The sequence below is a fragment of the Mycteria americana genome, chromosome 14 (assembly GCF_035582795.1).
Source record: "Mycteria americana isolate JAX WOST 10 ecotype Jacksonville Zoo and Gardens chromosome 14, USCA_MyAme_1.0, whole genome shotgun sequence".
NCBI lineage: Eukaryota > Metazoa > Chordata > Aves > Ciconiiformes > Ciconiidae > Mycteria > Mycteria americana.
The window spans coordinates 10770040-10790839 of record NC_134378.1 but is presented as its reverse complement, the minus strand read 5'-3'; the positions used below and the strand labels follow the sequence as shown (position 1 = coordinate 10790839).

Genomic DNA, 20800 nt, shown 5'->3' with positions numbered 1-20800 from the left:
TGGATCAATATAACATTGGCTGTCCTTGCAAAACACAACAGGTCAATAAATAAATTTGTCGGCATTTTTCTAGCTTGCCATGCTGGGAAATAATACAGGTTACTAAAGAATTGTCACCTTTGATTTATAAAGCTAATTAAATGTAGGTGGTTTGGCTTCTCTCAAATCACTTAGCAAATTAAAAGATACAGGGGAAGAAAATTCTACAAGTGAACCAGAGAAATACAGTACATCTGAATACTTCTCAGCTTACGGAGACATCTGACCTCGATTACTATGACTGCTTTTAACACAGCACTTTAGTGTTGCTTACCCTTTGCCTATTGACAAGACATGATATTCAAAATAAATCTGCAGTGAAGCAGTTTAAATTAGCGTTTAAGATTCTAGGAATTCATTCCAACTGAAGTCTTGGGGCAACCGATATTTTCCCTAGTGATTTCCTGCTTTTGCAGCACTTACTATTTTTTATTGCTTTGCATGACATTATATTAATAAGACTTGAGTTCATTCATTTCATTGGGATTCACTTCATGCGCAAACTGGCTTTACTCTTGTATTAACAAATATTTCAGTTGAAGACACCACCCTTCTAGCAGACTTTGGAAATAATACACACTATTTTGTCCTGTTGTGTTACAAATGAGTGGCTCTTGCAAAATAAAGGAGCAGTTTCAGGGATTTTTTTTTAAATCATGGACTTTGCTTAATCACCTTTGGCTTGCAAACAATGAGAGTCCCAGATGAGAGTCTCTAATATTCCATCTAATTAGGATTCCTTTGTTTCCTTTTTTTAAAAACCTTGGATTAAGATCCTCTGCATCTGACTGCAATGGCCCAAACTGTGCTCGCAGTGACACTGTGCAGCCTTTCCCAAGGAAAACAGAGCCTGGCTGGTACTTCCTGAATATTGTGGGACGAAAGGCGGTTTGGGGAGATTCAGTCCTAAGAAACCTACAGCAATGAATGGGGGGAAATGAAGCTGACTTGTTAATGGAAATTTCCCGTATTTCCCCTTGGGATTTTGCATTGGGGATGATAGGTATTGTCTCTAAAGCCATGAGTCAATATATTCCTCACAGCCAGCAGCTCCCTAATCCACTCAGCCCTTCCTTGGCTATGAAGAGCTAATCTGGGGCTGATGCATTTCTGTCTGGGATTTCCTGGACAGAAATACGTGCACATGTGCTGTGTAATGGCATGTAGAATAAACCTGATGTATCCGGGATGCATCAAACTTATTGCACATGTGTGAATCAACCATACATCGTGTGCTCAATAAATCCAACATTTCCGAGAAAAGCAGTACAAGAGCCACACATCCACTACACAGATCCTGGGAATTTGGGATGTATGAAAATTCATCTGATGCGACTGCACAAATTCTAATTGTGCTGCCCTTCTAGGGAGAAAACCCAGATGAAGGGCAAATCCAGCCCTTGAGTTTTTCTTGAACAAAGAAGAAAAGGACAAAAAAATTATTTTCTCCATCTTCTTGGTGACAAAAAAGGATGTGCCTGCAAATATCTAAGCACAGAGTAGCCCCAGCTAATCCCCCTGTATCGCATCTTCCCATTCTGTTCCTCCTTTGGCTAATTACTGACAGATCCATGGTTTTGGTTCATTAGAAGATGTCATATGGCTATTGTATGGTATTCTTCAAAGGTTTTATACACTTGGTCCAGCAGCTGTGTCTCACACTTGTAGTATCTTGGGGAAGATACTGTGCCTCTCTAAGCCTCAGTTTCTCCAGCTATAAAATGGGTACAGTGGTGCCTACCACTGTTTGTAAAGTATTTTACCAGTACACAGCAGTGGTTCTCTTGTTCTTCCGGCCATCTATGACTTTTAATTAAACTGTGGACGGTTTTAAGTAAGACTTGTGCTACCTATGCAGATTGTGCCTCTGTAAGTCACTCACTCCTACACAATGCATTTCTTAAAAGCCCCACAAAACTCACGTTACCTTTGACCTGTTCCTGTTTCTAAGACACAAGACATGAAACTCTAGGACATTAACATAGTGCACGACCCTCTCTGAGCTAGCTTCAAAAATTTTATATAGTCATAGCTATCCTCAAAAAGTCTTTTTCCTCCCTTGAAAAATGATCAAGTAGAAACAAAGGCTGTTCAGATGACAAATATTTCTTACTAAGAATAATTTAAATGAATGAAAATATTTATAAAATTAAGTAGTAGGTGAGTATAGTGAGTCTGTTGACTTAATGTAACTGGTTATTATTGTATTAAATGCAAGGCATACTGTTACTACAAAACCATTATCATTCAGTATGTGGCTTCTTGTTCAAAGCAGCTATTGCAGTTATGAACCTTTAAAAAGGATTAGTGAATTTCTTGCCTTAGAAAAGAATTATTTTCCCTTTATTTTACAAATTGTGATTTTATTTTCAAAGCTGAAACAAAGGAAAGGCTGTACTCTGGCAAGGAGACGCACTGCTTAAGGCTGACAGCTGGAGTACTGTATATAGGATGGCAGTTCTTGATTTGTCAGCATGTTGCTAGGGGTAGGGAAACTGAGAGTATAGTAAAATGCCTATTGAGATATTCCTGTATCTCATGGTACATATGCGCACTTGCTTTTTCCTTCGTCTATCTATATTCACTGCAACTTCTTTAAAAAAAAAAAAAAAAAAATCCTCTTGACAAACCCAGAAAGACACATCCTGTGTTTCCTTTCTTCTCTCTGCCTTTGTGCACAGGTCTGAAATGTAACAGAATGAGGGGCAGCACAGAAACCGAGTCTGCACAAAAGTCCGAAGGGAGTGCTGGGCTGGAGGACGAGCGCAGCAAAGCTGGGCTCCCGGGGGGCAGCATGAAAGGGGAAGGGGGGGCGGTCAGCAAGCTGACATGGCCAGGGGCGCTGAAAACTATACGGGCTCCTTACTTCAAAGACAGTCCGTATGGGGATCCGTAGCAGGATACAGAACCTTCCATCTTTTGGTGTTGGTGTGGGTAGAAAATGCAGAGGGCACGTATTCACAGTGAGTTCTTCCGATTTCTCCTGAGTGTCTGTACAGGTAAAAGGAAATGAAAATTTGCCCCATTAGCTCTTTCCATGTGCAATTACCTGGTTTGCGTACCTGAATTAAAATAATTACATGCCTAAAGCAGCCATCCAGCTTCATGCACATTTGCAATACTCCATCGAGTTCCTAAATTCTCTTGAAAATCCATCTTTGATGACGAATGTCTAAAACCATTTTGGTCTCTAACCCAGCAGAATAGATTATGGAGCCTTTCTTACACCATATAAAATGATCACATTTGCTATTACCTGTCAACATTTGCTAAAGGTATTTCTCTAAATCTACACATACACCAGAGGACACAGCGTTACCAGTTTACACATTTTTCGAAACTTCTGTGTGCTGCGTTAAAGGCTTTAATTCACCATGCAGCCTGATAAAGATATAACGTCTGAAACAAACTGGTCTGGGCTGTTCCTGCAGCAGAAGCAGGAAGTCTGCAGCAGGAAGCATTTTTTCACTCTTATGGTTTATAGTGTCACCAGAAGTCCTTGATAAAGCTATGGTTGCATCTGTTGGGCAAGGATTTTGTCAGCACCAAAAGCTGGTATTAGGAGACTTGGGAGAGATGTCTGCTCCTCTACAATATTAATAGCTAGCTACTGCAGTATACTTCAAACAGGCTTCTTTTTTCCTGTAAGTATGCATGCACATGTACTTTCCAGTTATTATATATAGTCTATACTGAATGTCCTGCTTTCTTAATCACAGAAACAAGCTGTCTGCTCCCAACCTGTGTTAATAGAAACTTCATTATTATAAAACTATAATATCTTCTAACTTTGGAAGAACACTCTCATATTAAAAAAGTCCCATATAAAAATTTTCTCCTATTTAATCTGCGGTAAAACCATCTCAGATGAATAAACTGAAAGGGGGTTATATTTCAATTCTACTCGTCGTATCATTTCTGATGGTTTAGTTTTTGCATTTGCTTCCACAGAACAAGTCACCTTCCTCTTTGTCTAATGGCAGTAGTTGCAGCTTAAAATGTCCTCAGTTGCATGTGTTACTATGAGGCTTCACGGTGGCTTGTTTGAAAACAGGGGGTTTAACCGTAGAAAAGTTTCCAATTATGTTAATTTTTTTAAAAAAAGTCCTCTCAAAAGCTTCAGTATGAAGTAATAGCTAATTTCTTTTGAGAAAAAAAAAGGTCATACAGGAAATACTGTAACAATGCAAAAGTGAAGCAAAATCTGATGATTTACTTTGAATAATATCCTGACACAGACTGCAGGGAAGGTATTGCTCTGTCCCATATACAATACTTCCATTGTAGCAAAACACTAATGTCAAATTTTGAATTTCCCCACGTGAGTGGAAATCCTGCTTGTTGACGGGCAGACTTCAGAGGGCTGCCATGTCCGTACGACAGCCTGCCCATCACCGCAGGATTAGGCCTCACAGAATAGTAGGTTTTAAAGTCAAAACTCTTCTTAAGCATGCTAAAATCCTGCGGTGAAGTCACAGCTGCTGGAAATTATTGTAGCTCCATTAAAGGCAATAGTGTGATATTGATATGCACCAGCTGAAGCCCTGCTCTGAGCAGCCCCAGCCCCAGCCCCAGCCCCAGCCCCAGCCCCAGCCCCAGCCCCAGCCCCAGCCCCAGCCCCAGCCCCAGCCCCAGCCCCAGCCCTCTCATCCAACTGTGCCCCAGCAGTCAATGGAGGCTGGTAGGGAAGGCACGCTAGGTAAGCAGGAACTCAGCGTTTTCTTACATGTATTTTAATTTGATAGGCTTTCTGATACTGGCTGGCTATTGAGAGTTGTCTGTATCTGAGCCGGCGTATTGGCAGCATATTGACAAAACTTCCCTTGTGGGACGGTTTGGGAAATTTTGGTGCGACTCAGCGTGGCCGGAGTTGTGGAAGCTGCGCAAAGAGGCTGCGCTTCGGGCTTGGTTTCGAAAGTTACTTGAAAGCTTCTTAGATCTGGGAAGTGTGGGGTTTTCTGTTCCCCCTCCCCCTGTAACCCAGAACATAGATGGCAAATGTTCATCACCTGTTTATCAGAGCACCGACTGCGTCGTCTCGCACAGTTGCAAGAACGTTATTTTTGCAAGAAGAGGGAAGCAGAAAAATGTAAATCAAATAAACATAACAAATGTAAGGACAGGGATCAGGTTACTAGTCAGTTGTGAAAGGGGAAAAAAGCCAATGTGTTCTGAAGTAAAATGATATCAATGTCTTCTTATGGTGTGGGAACAATAATTCTCAAAACGGGGAAGCACATTCACTGTGTGTGTAAGGACAAGTGAGGCAACTCTCTCTCCCTCAGATCAAGGAATACTTGCTCTCATTAACTAGCATTAGAAACCAGTGAGCTCTGGCAACGTACCATGCCTTTGTCAACTGTCATGCTAATACCTCATTTTAAACAATTGCTTGTCTTTTTTTAATAACCTTTCAAATGCACATTTTTGCCATACCAACTCTATGGCATTCACAACGTTAAGGAGCCTCAGATTTTTTTCCCTGCATTTCTGATACAAGGAGGAAGTGTCGATGAAGGCACAATAGCAAGCCTCGGAAGAAACAAATAATGATAACAAAGAGCCAAGCTCAGGGAATTCTTTCTGTTATCAGGTTAGGAAGAAGAAAAAACGTTGCAACCCTCCAAGAATGGTAATACCACTTCAGGATTGATCAATATTAGCTTTCTATTTATAGAGCACCTTTCATTCTGAGGCTGTGCGGTGTTTATAAATTAATAAACACATGTGCAAGAATCCCATCATCCATTATTAATGTATCAGCACTTTCAGTTTATGAGAGACAATTATTGTTTTTAACACCATGAAAGTTTTGGAAAGAATCACAAAATTACTTTTTGTATCCCATTCTCTCTGTCCTACAATTCAGGCACTTAAGTGCTATAGTAGCACTATAGCTGAGTGTGAGAACATACTCGAAGGTAAATACTTTTGCAAAACTATGTCTCAAAAAATTAACTGAATTTACCACGTTGTTCCGAGGGATTACACCTGACAGAGTCGGGGATAATCTTACATAAAACCTTTACAAAATGAATAATTCCTTAACTCTGAATTAATATGCATAGATGTCCTCAGTCTCTCTGCTATCTTAAAGCAGATTTTGTTTCCTTGCCCATGGTTCAGTTCTCGGGGATCTGCCTCCACATCACAATTACAAGCAGCGGTAACTGCCACCCTCTAAGGCAGTTTTGGTCCTTGAATGCACTTTGAATATGCCATAGAAAGAAAGGGAATTACTCTAGAAATGCCTTCTTCCGTTTGGGCACATCTTGTGAAACTCTGACAGGCTACTTCCATTATTTTGATGATACACCCCGTTATAAATATTATTGGTGTGCCTGAAATTTCGATTCCATTTGTTTAAGGTTAAAACAGAGGAGGCAAACTTCTTTAATGGAAGGCAAATTGGAAAATGACCCGCAAAAGGAGAAGTGGAGAAAAAGGTGTCATTTGAATTACACCTACAGCGTAGCACAAGTGTCAGAACTGAAATGTGGCTGTAAAACAAGAGTTTTACAGACTTGTGAGCTCTGTAAGATCTTAGATTTTTGATGTAGATCAACTTATTTTGTTACAAGCATGAACAAAGCTCACTAACAGAGTAAGCGCAGTTGTATTAACAAATACAGGATTTAAGCATGTCGTCATATCAAAACAATACATTTAGGCTTCAATTTTAGAACCAGTTCAGTGTATACCTACCCCTGCATGTGTGAGTAGTCAGCTCAGGGTTGGGCTTTTAATATTAGGGTTTTTTTTTTTTAATTGAAGAATGGTGTCAAGTGCTAATTAGCATGGGGGAATATCCTTTTATTTTGCCATATTCAAGCAGTGGAAAGAAGTAGTTTATAAACTGAGAGTGAGAAGACTGGAAACTCAAACTAATCAAGGAAGGGAGAGGATTAATAGCCAGGCTCTAGAGCTGACTCTTGATATTCAGAGTAAAGGCCATGGGATACCGGGAAGGACAATTTGGAAAGTTACAACAAAAGTTTAGGGCCTCTGGTGCTGATAACCGAGCCATTCTGGGCAGAGGCTATGACTTCATTATCTGCAGTTTGTTTATCTTCTCAAGCAGCCTTTTTTACATCATTTATATTTCACTGATGTATTTGTCTTCATTCACCGCACAGCACAAACATATGCATGCTTGAAGTTTGTTTCTGTTTTCAGTCCCGAGGAAGGGCTTGCATGCCTGAAAGCTCTTCTCTCTCTTCCAGCTACTTCTAATAAAAGATATTAGTTCTACATGCAAATCTTTACTCTCTTTCTATCACCGCAGTAGCAACAATGCTGCTGTTATTGCTATTGTGATAAACTCCATCAAACAACTAACGTGCGCTTGAGTAAATGACAGTAAGATCCCACAGATCTTTCACCCCACGAGTTATAAGAAAAGAGAACATACACATCATGGTGTGCCGTCATTTCGAAAAGGATCCATTTGCAGAACAAACTACAGGAACAAAACTGTAGGTTGAGCAAAATGAGCTTTGAGAAAGGGGTATATATTTTCTTTGAGAAATCTACATGCTATGGAACGAGCTTCTGTTTACATGTCTCTTCCTGTGCTACATGTACTGTGATAAGTAAAAAGAAAAGACATGTCATGCTTCAAGTCTGTTAAAGTTCATACGCAGCGAAAACAAAATCAAGGTCAAATAGAAAATCTTTAATAGCTGTACTGTCAACGTGCCTCGCAGGATTTGAAATCTATGAGTTTATACAGACAGGATGTATAAAACAGTGAAAGAAAAACCCTGCAATTTCTTTCTCATTATAAAAATAAACTGTTCTACGTTAAATGTGCTGCTTAGAAGGTAACTAAACCTTCACATTTTAGCTGAGCATAAAAATACCTACGAATGCATTTTTAAAGAATGCAGCACTTTGGTCTAGAATGCAAAGGGAGGGGAAGAGCCGCTGTTGATGCGAGGGAGCCCGGTAACTGAATATGGGTTGCGGAGATAGTTACTAATGCAACAGCCAGGCACATTCTTGGGGGGAGGGCGCGGGAGCCTTCTGCACGGTTATGCACAAAGTCACTTCATGGATTATCTGATGTTGCAAGAACCTGATTGCTTGCAGCTTTCTCATCACCGTCTCATCTGTGTCTTCATTTAGTAAATCTAATCATGTGAGCATGTTAGTCAAATCTGAGACGGTGTCTAACTACCAGAGTGCCTCTGCAGCAGGCGTTTCCTGTAAACATACTACTGCGTGTGCTTCTGCAGGGGCAAAAACAGGAGAATCATCTGACACGATGGGATTTTCTTTTACTCGCTGCTGAAATAATGCTGAAAGAAGTAATTTGTGCAAAGGGGAAATTCAAAAAACAAGCCACAAAACACTGATAAAGCCTTCTCATAAGAGATTCTGTCTGTTTTCTAGACTCAGTCTCATCTGAACATCGCACAAACAATTTATGAACAATTTTGTAAGCAAAGAAGCAAAATGATCCTGACTTTACAAACAGAAATTATTGTGCAGAAATGAAGACTGTAGAATTTCATATTCCAACTCATGGCCCGGACACCTATTTTAAAAAGGACTCCTAAAATTTGTTCTCTAACTTTGAGCCATTAGGTTACGCTCTGATCATGGTTTCAAGCTTATCTCCTTAAAAGCTAAAACACTGCCTATTTACTTGATTTATCTATTCATGCCACCGAACAGAGAATTTTATGTAATGGCTTGACTGCTAGAGCAGGGGCTTAAAAAAACCCCCAAACATGCTGAATTTTGTGAGCCCTGTGAGAAGACTTGCCCAAGATCACGCAGGAAGTCTGTGGCAGAGCTGGGACTGAGCCCAGATCCCCTAAATCCCATTTGTGCCTTAACCACACGGCGGGCCAGATTTAATAGCTGCCTAAATATGAATCTAAAATGAGAGAGTCCCTGTGCAAAAGAATGAAACTTGGCCGATCTCCTGCTGCCAGGTATAGACTGGGTATTTTGCTACTCAGGTCAGTTGTTTGAGACAAACATCCACACTAACCCTCGAAAGACTTTAAATTGAGGTACAGGCTTCCTGCTGCCTGATCAGCTCTGTTTTCATTCTCTCTGACAGCGAGGGTTTTCTCATGTGCGCTATGCAGAAGAGCAGGACTAGAGCCAGTTCGCAAGACTTTTAGTATGGATTTTTACATAATATAAATGTACATAATGTAATTTAAAAGAACTTCTAAATGTAAGTACATTAGGAGTTTGGGGACTGAAACGAAACTTTTCAGCTTTCGGCAATGTTATTTTATTTTTTTCTGTTGTTATGGAGCAGATTATCACAATTTTGGGCATACTGCCTGGTTCCAAAGTCTAGTTTGGGGCCAGGTTTAATATTGCAAGACTGTGGAGTAACATATAGTGCAGAACAGTAAACACATGTCTGTCAGTCTTTCCTGTGCATTTGTTGTAGAAGTTTTTACTTCATACATAATACATCGATTGCTGAAGCTTCTCCAGAAAGGCAGCAAATGTCCTCAACGCAAGGCAAAACAGAGGGAGAAGAAAATACAAGATTTATTTTTACAAGTTTGCCCTTGCCTCATATCAAACATTTCCAGTGCCATGAGCATAAATCACAGAGGTCATTGTGGCTAATCTGTAAAAATAAATTGGATGTTTTCATTTCAGTCATGTAATGTGATATTATATGATGCATTTTGAGAAAAAAGGAAAAAAGAAGAAAAGTTTTAAGATATTCTGAGCCTCTCATTTTTTCCTGAAACAGTCTCTTTACTTATGTTTTCCACAGAGGTACCGTATCTCAGCGGATAAAAACCATACAGCTTCTATGTTCTCTGCTAAATCATGTTTACAGTCATCCAGAGTCCTGGCTGCAGTGAAACGCCCCTTGTGATCAAGAAGGTCAGTATATTTCACCTGAAAAAGTACAATCTTTAAAAAGGGGTAAAAAATGAAAGGGAGGGGGGAAGTAATGAGTTTTGGTACGTCATGAGGACAAGAAATATTGCAAAACCTGACCCCGTGAGTCTTTTAGGAGACGTAGTTAAGAGCAAAAGCACAAGTTTAATATCTTTTAAAGTTTGTGGGCCCTTAAGTTGTTTGTAAGTCTTCAATATAATGACTTTAAAAATGCTAAAATCAAAGACAATAAGAAGACTAATTTTTTAACAGTCATGATTTTTGAGAGAGTCATGTGATTCAGGACATTGGGTGTAGCAAAACTGGTAACTCCCACACCCATTTCCAGGGAAATTCTACTTTGTTCTTTTTGCCACGCTGCTGTTTGTAGATAATCGATACTTAAACTTACAAGTCCTACTGAAGTGTACTGGCCTACTCCTATGCTTAAACTTGGGAGTGTTTGTGGGATCAGGTTTGGTCACATAGTACAAATTAGTGTGCAGCAAGTTACAAAGAAAGGTGAAGCTCTTGCAATACAGTGGAATATTTTGCATACATGTATGAACACCTCGCTCAAAGACATCATACTGCAAAAAAATCACACTTAAAAAAACAACTGAAATTGCTCATTGTGCAACAAGCCCTATATCAGTTTCCTCCTGTATCGATTCAAAACTCTCGGACCACTCAGCAGCGGGAGGACCAAGACGTAATGCCTGAAAACCTGTAAAGCAGCAGACTAAGGCAAAACCCCGTGGTCTTGGTTCACACAGCTGATTCACACAGAGGTGGTTTAACTTTCAGGAAACTAGTAAGGGCGCATCATCTACCATCTATGACTAGCTGAAGGGACAGGTCTTAAACATGCATATTTTAAAAGTTTGGCCTTATCAGTTTTGACCTTCTTTTCATGAAAAGAATTCTGTTTCAAGTTAGCGTGAGGCAAGATTCAAATTTGCCAATAAAGATATTTCATCTTCCAGAATTACCTGGTAAGTGTATTACCACATTCTGTAATGTTTTTGATTAATCTTTGTTTGCCATGTGACCTAAATTTCAACCTGAGTGGTGCTGCTCATTTTAGACTGGGAGAACATTTTGAGAACACTTTAAAAAAACCACGTTAACCCCCCTCCCTCCCCCCCTCCCCATTTTAGTTGCAATTATTTTAGAAATGTCCTCCATTCAGCCAGGATGATTTTTATATTGAAGCAAATAAGCCCCTGGGTGTGATCTAAACCTACTGATGTAAACTAAACTGACTTTAGCAGGTCTCAGTATGTCTTTGGGGAAAAACAAGAGAGACCACATGGAAACTCACCTCTTTCTTATCCATTTACTTGAAAAAGGTGCTAACCTCAGAGTCTAGCAGAGATTAAGCACTTTGCTAACGGTATTATAACAGTATTACAGTTTGCATTTAACTCCTCAGTTCCAAGTGGAATACTTGAAAAAATATTTGAAGTCTTAATTCCACTTCAGCGTCCGTACCTCTAGAGAAGTAACGCTTATGACTGTCAAAAGAAATGCAAAATGTAAGAAATCCTCGGCCTTTTTTGGGTAGCGTCTACAGCAAATTGCCGCCTTTCCGTGTTGTTCCCCCGCTCGTGAGGCGGCATCCCCATGTGCAGGAGCCATTTCTGGAGGCGAGCTGCTCCGCCGCGGCCAGAGGCCACCGGCCCGCCGGCAGCGCGACAGAAAGAGATGGTTCGGGCCATTCTGCCGCTCAACGATCCACCAAAGGAACCCGACGGGCAGTACTCACGAGGTGCATTGTTTTATTTACATTTGCAAAGACGAGGCTATAGGAGCAGCCCAGACCGATCCGGCCCGTAATGGCCCCTGCCGGGTGCGCGCTTTACGTCAGGGCGATATAAGGCTCCATAACCGTCCTTGGCTGCGTGTTGTTATTCAGGGAGATAACCATCGCCCTGCATCACAAAACACAGAGGCCGCCGAGGCCTCGACCCGCCGCCGTTGCGGGGCCGCACACCGCCGGGGCCTCCCGCGGCTCCCCCTCGCACCGCGGCGGCACAAAGGGAACAATCGCCGCGTCGCCGCCCGGCTAGGCCGCGGCCCGCCGCCCCGAGGCGCTACCGGGCCAACCGGCGGGCCGGCAGCCGCCCCCCGCCCCGCTCCGGGACACGTTACTGAGCGCCGGGGCCGGGCCGGGCCGCCCCTCGGCCCCGCGCCTCACGGGCCGCCCGCCCCGCCGGGGGGCGTGGCCTGCGCCATCGGGGGCGGGGTCTGCGCGGGGGGGGCGTGGCCGAAGGCAGGGGCTGCCCGGGCAACAGCTGCGGCGGGAGCCGTTTACAAACAGTGCCCCGAGCGCCAGCGCCGCCGAGTCCGGGCTCCGGCGGCACCGCGGGCGGCCGCCCCCGCTCCCCTCCTCCCTCTGCCCCCACCTCAGGATGCCGGCCGGGGAGGCGGCTCAGGCGCAGGTGAGGGAGGGCTGGGGGTCAACTTCCAGGGGGCTCCGGCCCCCCTCCCCTCCTCCTCCCCCTCACAGGGGGCACCTGAGGGAGGCGCAGCCCCCTTCCCCTCGGGGCGGTCTCTGCCGTGAGGGGCTGGTTGTGTGACTGACCGCGGGGGGGCGGGGGGGGGGGAGCTGCCTTCCGGGACGTTTTGAGGGGATCTGGGGTACCCCCCCTTGTGAGAAGGGGGGGGGTTCAGGCAGGGCCCCCCCTCAGAGCAGGGCCGCCCCTCCCCGTGCTGGCCGGCGCCTGGGAGGCTGGCGAGGCGCACTGACCGCCCCTGGGGGAGAGGAGGAGGAGGAGGAAGGGCAGGTGTGTGGGGGGACGCGGCTCCCGGGGGGGAGGAAGGGCCGGGGAGGGGGCCAGGTGTGTGGCAGCCGGCCCACCTCGGGCCGCCTCAGCCTCGCCCCCTCCCGCGGCGGAGCAGCAGCAGGTAACGAGCCCCTCCCGCCGCCCCCTCCCCGGGGGCCGGCCGGCCCGCAGCGCCCGCGGGCGGGCAGGGGAGCGAGAGGCAGCGGCGGGCGCGGAGAGAGAAACCCTTCCCTCGCTCCCTCCCACCCGTAAACTTCTCGCTGTCCCCAATTTCCTTCTCCTGCCCGGGATCGCCTCCCCCTCCCCTGCTTCCCCCCGCGCAAGTAGGTGTCTCAAACTTCCATTGTATACCTGGGCATTTGCTTTTAAACACTCCAGGCGTCGAGCCTGGGTTTTTAGGGGTGCTTTTCTGCCGAGTGGGGGGGGGGGGGGGGTGTGGAGCGGGAAGAGACTATTTCTTTGTGAGTCAAAGATGTTCCTGGAAGAAGGATTTGTAGTAAGTGGCTCATGGGGCGGAGGGGGGGGTTGTTAATGAAAAGTTTATTGATCCGTTTTGCCAGTTTTTGTTTCGTTTACCTTTGTCTTCAAGACTAAACCCTTCCTGATAATTTCTTGGCATCGTGTTTCTTTCTCTCTCTCTTTTTTTTTTTTTTTTTTTTTTTTTGTTAAGGGGAATAGGAAGTTCAGAAAATAAATAAATAAGCCTCAACTGACTTCTTAAGCAACAAAAGACGTTGCCAAGCGAGGACAATAAAATTCTAGAATACCTAGAGATTGGATTTCATTCCTGTTCCGTGATACCTACTGGACTTTCTGTTTCTGGGTGTGGGGTTTTTTTTTGTTTGTTTGTTTCCCACACAGAAAACCTGCAGCCAAAGTAAGGTCTGTATGTACTCTAATGAGCCATCCCATAAAATGTGCTGTGTGACTCCCAGTAAGTATTTGAATTGAAGTGTAATAGTTTTGAAGTGGTGGTGAACAAAATCTTTATGTTGCTTCATCTGCTGATGAAAAGCGTTTGAATTTGAAAATGGTTTAGTTTAGGGGGTTTGTGTGTTTAAAGGTTTTTTAAGGCAACAACTTTTTTTTTTTTCATTTCTGAAATGACCTTGAGAGCTTTAAAACTACATCAGTTTCTACCAGTGGGTTTGAGGGGGAGGCAGTAGCAGAAGGATCTAGTGAAAATCGAAAATAGAAATAGGAACTGAAGTAGATGCAGTGAAATGTTTTCTTATAGAAGTATGTGAAAAGGGAAGTTTTTGTAAGAATGTGTGAAAAAGAAGAGAGGGAAATAACGCAGTTTCAGATGCAATGAGAGAGAGGGAGCATATCATTCTTCACATTTTATTAGGCCCTGAAATGCAGGAGTGATATGATCTGAAAGACACAGAAATAAAACGCCTAACTACAAGTTGAATAGCAGGCATTGACTTGCTGACCAATGCTTACATGCTTGTTGGTTGGTGGGGGCTGGTTTTGTGTCTGCAAAGGTATCAGAGCACAGTGCTATGACAATGGCTTGCAAATGCTTTAACGCCATGTTTTATTGCTCTTAGGAGCTCTTATTAACTGTAGGTTTGGGAATACGACTAAGACTTTAATTTGTGATGTCCACACTAAGGTTTAAGCGTTTCCTTGGATAATATAAAAGGACAGTTTCAAATAAGTAGGATAAACTGCATTCTTTGGCAGAGGGGGAGGGAAGAGGGAAAGGGTGGAGGAGGCTTTTTTTTTTTCCCCCTTTACTAGTTCTGTAACTGAGTCAATATTTTAAGATCTGTAGCAGGAATGTGGCTTTTGTGATCACTAATCTTTCTGTAACATATTTTTTTAATGAGCAGTGTTGTAATTCTGTGCAAAATATTTGGATTTTATAACTCACAGCTCGTTCTTGAAAGCAGTATGAGTTTTCAAGTTTTGTCTTTAAGTTTTTAGGATGATGAATATGGAAACCAAATAAGTTCAGAAACATGGTTATTACAGTGATTATTGATTGGCTTGGCCTACAGCCAGGCAACTCTTCTGCATGCACCAGAGTTGGTGATTTAAATTCTATAGATTCTTTTTCATATGTTAGCCTTTTTGAATCGTTAAACAGTATATATAGCTATTTAAGAACAGGAGATCAGTTTTTAGTTAAGGTTGTTCAATTATGTCTTCATCGCTTTGGAGTTGGTTGAATGACTTGACATGAGATTAAGCACAACAAAAGAAAAGGCAGGGGAACAACAGCTGCCTTCCAGTACCAAAGCACTAGTATTCTTAGCAGTTAGGCATTTTACCTTTTAGTGTTACGTGGTGTCAGGTTTAAATGTTAGTATTTATATTCGTGTTTACAAGAACCTTAGGCATTCTGATAAAACATCAGGCACTCGAATCGTGGATATTCGTGTTTTGGGGTTGTTTGTCTCTTGCATTTTTGAGAAAATTATCTGAAGATCTGATACTGAGGAGTGAATTGATCTCATTAACTTTTCAGACAAAAGTAGCAAACAGTCACCACTAGTTTGTACTTGTTTAGTTACTGTGTGGTAAGAACTTTAAGGTGTGTCCTTAATGGCAACTGACGATTCTTGCTGCGAAGCCTTGTTTATTTTAGGTAGATGTTTTATACAGAATTTCCAGTGGGACAAATTACTACACTGACTGCACTTATTCTTTCTGAAGACTGGCTGTAAGCATAAGAGAATAATTTTGCCATGCTGCAATCAGTATATATTTTTAAATTGAAGCCATTAAGTTTTGCTGTGTACTTTGAGGCTTTTCCTACTTCCTTTGTTTAAACATTCTTAAACAGTGCATATCATATCTGAATTTAAAACATTCATATGGCACTGTTGGGGCCGAATTTAAATTTAAAATGAGTACCTATGTCCTTGTTGATCAAAATAGAAAAAACATTTCTTTAAATAAGTGGCTGTTTTCTGGTTTTGAATGTGGTAAGAAGGCTATATTTGTATCTTGTAAACAAAGTTTCATATTAAGTAGTCTTTAGAGAATGGCTTCCAGGCTTTGGATTAGAGGATTTTTTTTCTGGGTTTTTTTTCATTTTAAGTGAATAATGTTTTTTGGTTTTGCTTTGCTTTGGTAGGGGTGGGGAGAGCAAGTTTTAGGGTAAGGGCTAGAAAGAGGAAGATAATAAACTTTAGCACCTTTTATCAGACTGTCTTACACAAAACATTACTTCATTTTGGTTTCCCCTTTCATTAGATCACACTCAAAAAATTCCTTTTTGAGCACTTATTTCTAATCTTCAGAATGTATCTTCTCCTACTATATTTTCATTTAGAACTATGTTGATAGATTAATATTACATTTTATTTGAACACAGTGCTAAGTTATTACTGTGATCAGGGGGAAATAATTTTAAAAGGGAACTGTGGGTTTCACTTAAACTTTCAAAACGGTGATTACAATAAACTTTTAGTTACAAAAATCTGAGAGTTTTTAATTAAGAAGCTCTGGGGAAATGTTAAGTAAATTTTAACTTCCCTTTGTTCTTTGGGACTATTTGTTGTCCCAGCTCTTTCTAACCTGAATCTTGATTTGGAATTCATTGTCCTAGTAAAAGATTCCATACACTGTATATGTAAATACACTCCCTCTTTCCTGTGTTATGAAATGCTGTAACTACCGCTGGCATATGGAAAGAACAGTCCCCCCTTCCCTAAGGTAAAATGGGCTAAGCTTTCTTTTCTTTGCAAGAAGCTGAAAGAAGAGTTTGACCTTTGAACTCACCCTCACACTTCCACACTGCTTTCAGGATGATTAAATAACCAAGGATATTTGCCTGTGTCTTATGCTTATTTATCTCACTTAAAATGTTCTAATACTTAACTGTTGAGGTATTGTCTTTAAATATAGCAAGACAGTACATTTCGGTTACAGCAGGGCTGCCATTTGCCAGCTCAGCCCTCTTATTTTTGAGACTCTTGATTTAGAACATCAGTGTTCCAATCAGATGCTCTTTCCACATCTCATAACTACATTAATTTCAAACTGCTGTTTACTTTTAATGGACTTCGGGTAATTTCTGATGACCCTTGACCCCCTTTTTTAAGGTGACTTTAGTAACAAAAAAGTTTTTCTTTCTGGTGCATTAATACGATCAGGGGATTCTGCTGACTACTGTATGCATGCTTTTAGAGAGATGTGACTCATACCACAAGAGATTTGCAACTGAATACAAAAGTAAGGAAAAGGATATGACCAAGCTGTGTAAGATTCTCAGTATGTGTTGGATTTTAGGATTTAAAAAAAGACACTTTTCCAGCCTAAACTTACCTAGGTTTTTGTGCACCTCCAAACAGAAAGCTACTCTCAAAACGATTTGCTTTTAGAAATCAACTTTTTTCAGTGAAATTCCCAAATAATCTTGTTTTGTTGCTGATGAAAACTTGTTTATGCCAAACCTGGGTGTATGTTGGTGGGAAAAAAATATGAAAACTACTGCTGTCATGATCATATGACTTTGGTCAGAGCATAGTTTATAGCTTATCATAAATCTAGCTCTTTTGAATCTTCCTCCTTAATTTTTTTTTTAAGGGGAACAGTAAGTTAAATGGTATAAGAACAGACTTTCAGTTTCAAAGTAAAACAATGTATGTATGTCCTGGGAAAAAAATGAGTTACAAATAAAAAATGTAGGTGACACACTTGTTTGAAATACAATGTCTTTGAGTTTATTGCCGAAGATTGAATTGGTTATCAGACTGCCTTGCGAATTTCAAAAGAAAGTACAAGAGGAAATGTGGTTAGAATATGCAGGAAAATCTGTGTAGATCAGTGTGACTTAAAGATTTGAGCAGAAACCCATCCAAGTATAAGTGAATAATTGACTGGATAGTGATTTCCTATGTGCTAAAGATTTTATGTAACTAAAAGTATCAAAGTCTGAGTTTGTTTATGCGCAATGGGTACACTTGCATTTGTCAGTGTAATAAAGTGAGTGCAGTTTACCTCTGACATAAACTACATACGGGAAATTAAAGGCCCTTGTATTGTGCTTACACTTTATAATGATAGCTGAGAACTGGTTGGGTGAAATCCTTGGGGTTATGTCAGCCTCCCCCGTTTTTGGTACACAGGTAGAAAGAAGGAAATCAGATGTACTCCAAAGACTATGATGTTTAGTACATTGTAAGGAAAATGTATGTAAGGGTCGTCTGGAGAAGCCACACTTTCTGTTTAGCTTTAATGTTTGTTTCTAATATTTTTTTTTTCTTATGGTGGTAAAATTTTTATATGAAACTACTGCCTGTTTGAAAGGTCAGTTGGATGTTGATGCTAACTCTCCTTTCTAGGACAGTTTGTCACTGTGAAGTGTATGTTGGACTGCATCATCACATACAGCCCTTCAGTCCACTAGTGTGAGATAGTGTAATGCTAGGCAATTGAAAAGGTTTAGTCTCTATCAGTCTATGTGGGTCTCTGGAAGATCTCCCACCTGCATGGAAGAAAGGAGGCAGCTATTTAAAGTGTCTTTTTCTAGCACTTTTCTATTTTAGTATCTTCAGATGCTAGTTCAGGGGATGACTTAAGTAGAAGTAAATGTCTTTCCCCTGGACTGTGCACCTTTCTCCATCTTTCAAGACTGATTTTTGCAAATAACATAATTGTGGATATGTTTGAAAGTGACAACTTCAAAGTCTGTGCTCTGCAGAGGGGAGGGATAAGAAGTTGCTGCTTTTTCTTCCAAGGTACAGGGGTTTGAGCTGTGTTGGGTAAGAGTTAGATTCGGAGTTGAAATCAGGTGAGAGCACTAGGGAAGATTAACGACCTTTACAAAGTGAACTGTTTAGAAGTGACTACTTCTCTCAAATTCAGGAATAGTAAAAGAATCTCTTTTCCTGTTATTTCACCCATGCTGCCCAAAGGGATGCAACTGGCCTATTATTGCTACAGAGGATCTCCTGGCTCTTGAGTAATAAGGAATTAAGTCTAGTTTGGTAAACTCTGAATTTACCACTTCTTTGTAGTTGTGGCCACTGGGAGACCTAGCATCCTTCTGCCAAGAAGTAAAAAAGTCAAATTTGCTTTTCAGGTCTCTGAAAATACCTTCTTTCAAATGAAAACCAAGACTAAACGTATAAGGCAGTCTATGTAAGGTGAGACTGAACAATAAAAATATATCACTCACTCCACCAAGAGAGTCTTTACCTGCTGTGGAGAGAACAATAAACTGTTTTGTAAGGTAAGGGGTCATTGCCAGTTTAAGTGCATGTAACTTCTTGATTTAATGAAGTTGCATCATCTTATAGCAGTGGTGAAATGTGTCCCAGACTAACTTAAAATAGGATCGTTCTTGTGTCTTTCAGCCTTTCTACAACAGGTATTGGCCACTTCATGTTGTCTAAAGTACACTTTGGTTTTGTGGTTCCTGAGAAATTCTCTCCTAATCAGAAGGAAAAAAAAAAGGAGGAAAAATCTGACTGTTAGAGCAGTCCTTCTGAACTTTAAAAGTCAATACTTATTTGTAGCACTTCCTCCTTTAATGCCAAGAATTAGTCTCTTTTATATTTGCTCTTGCTCAGTGGAGGAAAAACATGTGCAAAATGATGCAAGCTTATATGTTCTCTGCTTTAAAAGGAATAATTACATCTTTTGATAGAAGAGGCATTCAGTCCACTGAGGAGACACATTCAGCTCATCCATCCTCTGCCAAAACACTGTTAGACATATAGCCTTAAAGAAAAAGGGACTCCACAGGAAAAGGTTTTTTAGAGAAAGGATATCCTTTGTTTCTATTAGGATAGATGTCTGAAAGGGGGGAGGGAGTTTTCCTAATATTGTTCATTATTAACTACTAGTTATTTTCCACTGGTGATTAAAATCCTGTTTGCTAGACTTCAGGGGGAAAATGACTTGCATGTGTGTCTGTCTTATCTGACTTCAAAAGAGCTTTCAATAAGAAATCTTTCTAAAGTGTTTGTGGAGAAATGCCTGGATAATAACATTCTTGCATTGTGGTGTATATGTCTCTGTTTCTTCAGTTCTGTTTTTATGAATTGTCTTAGTATCGTTGCATTGGAAAGCTCTGTGGTGGTGTTAGAAGGGACTGTAACTGAGGAAAACGGAGTAGCCTCTCTCTTAGAGGGGATAAAAAGATAAGCCATGAAAACCCCTATAAGAGTTTAAGTTAAGGATAACTTTGAAAACTTCAAGCCTGAATGATGACTTAAGTCATCTAACAAGGGGACTTAAGTTTGCAGATTTAGGGAGTGGAAATTCCAAGTTGGGGTCATCTTTTATCTTCTCTCTTCAACCTGAACGTCTTTGTGTTGAACTTTCCTGCAACTGAAACAAACAATGTTCTTCCTTCCCTCCCTCCCCCTAAATCTCCATTTCCTTTAAAGGTACTCATATTAGTTCTTTATCAGACTAAATTGTTAACAAACTTTATTCAAGTACATTTTTGTACTTGAACACTTGGCATAAAAACATGTGTGGATGAGAAACGATGTTAGGTGTACTCACATCCTCCTCCATTAACAAAGAAATACACTGAGAAGTTGTGTTAAAATGATATACTGTTAAAAGATAGAAGGGAGTAGCTCTTCCCTTCCCTAGAAAGCAATAGAACACACAGTAATGCAGAATAAGTTATTGCCTTCATGTAGTGTTATGAAGAAAAGCTGACTCTTCTGCTATTCTGCAAAATAATGTTTTATCTGTGCTTTTATAGCTTTCCAGTGTTTTAACTGAAGTCATAGGCAGATGGGCAGTTGTACTTTTTCAGAAATAAGGTCACAGTCTATGCAGCAAACAGTGTTGTCTTCCCTAGATTTAGGGCCTATCCTTCCCACAAATTGGGGTAGGCAAGACATTTCGGCCTAATACAGGAAAACACCTTATTGTGTGAGGTGTAACATGTATGTGTTTCTTCTCAAATGGAGAAAGGAAGTTTAAGTGGTTGCCATAAAAACCCTAATACCTGTGGAGACAAACTTGAAATTTCATGCTGTGGATGTTTGGAAATCTGACTAGTGTTTTGAGCAATTGGTGAATTAGAACCTCACAATGACACTTTGCTTCACTTTCTGACCAGACATAGGAGCCGGGGAATGCCACAGCACACTAGTACTGCTCATACAATGGAGCCGTTG

At 41.2% G+C, this 20800-nt stretch overlaps 1 protein-coding gene across 3 annotated transcripts in view; it reads left to right on the top strand.

Annotated features, from left to right (window-relative positions):
* Positions 1 to 12198: 12198 nt before the first annotated feature.
* ZNF217 (zinc finger protein 217) overlaps positions 12199 to 20800 on the top strand; it is a 28984-nt gene continuing 20382 nt past the window's right edge. Inside the window, exon 1 of one of the 3 annotated variants that reach the window (XM_075517621.1) lies at positions 12199 to 12350. The gene's annotated coding sequence lies outside the window, so the exon portion shown is untranslated. Of the gene's footprint in view, positions 12351 to 12745; positions 12817 to 12864; positions 13019 to 20800 lie in introns of those variants that run through there. The other 2 variants (XM_075517623.1, XM_075517622.1) reach the window with 2 other exon arrangements.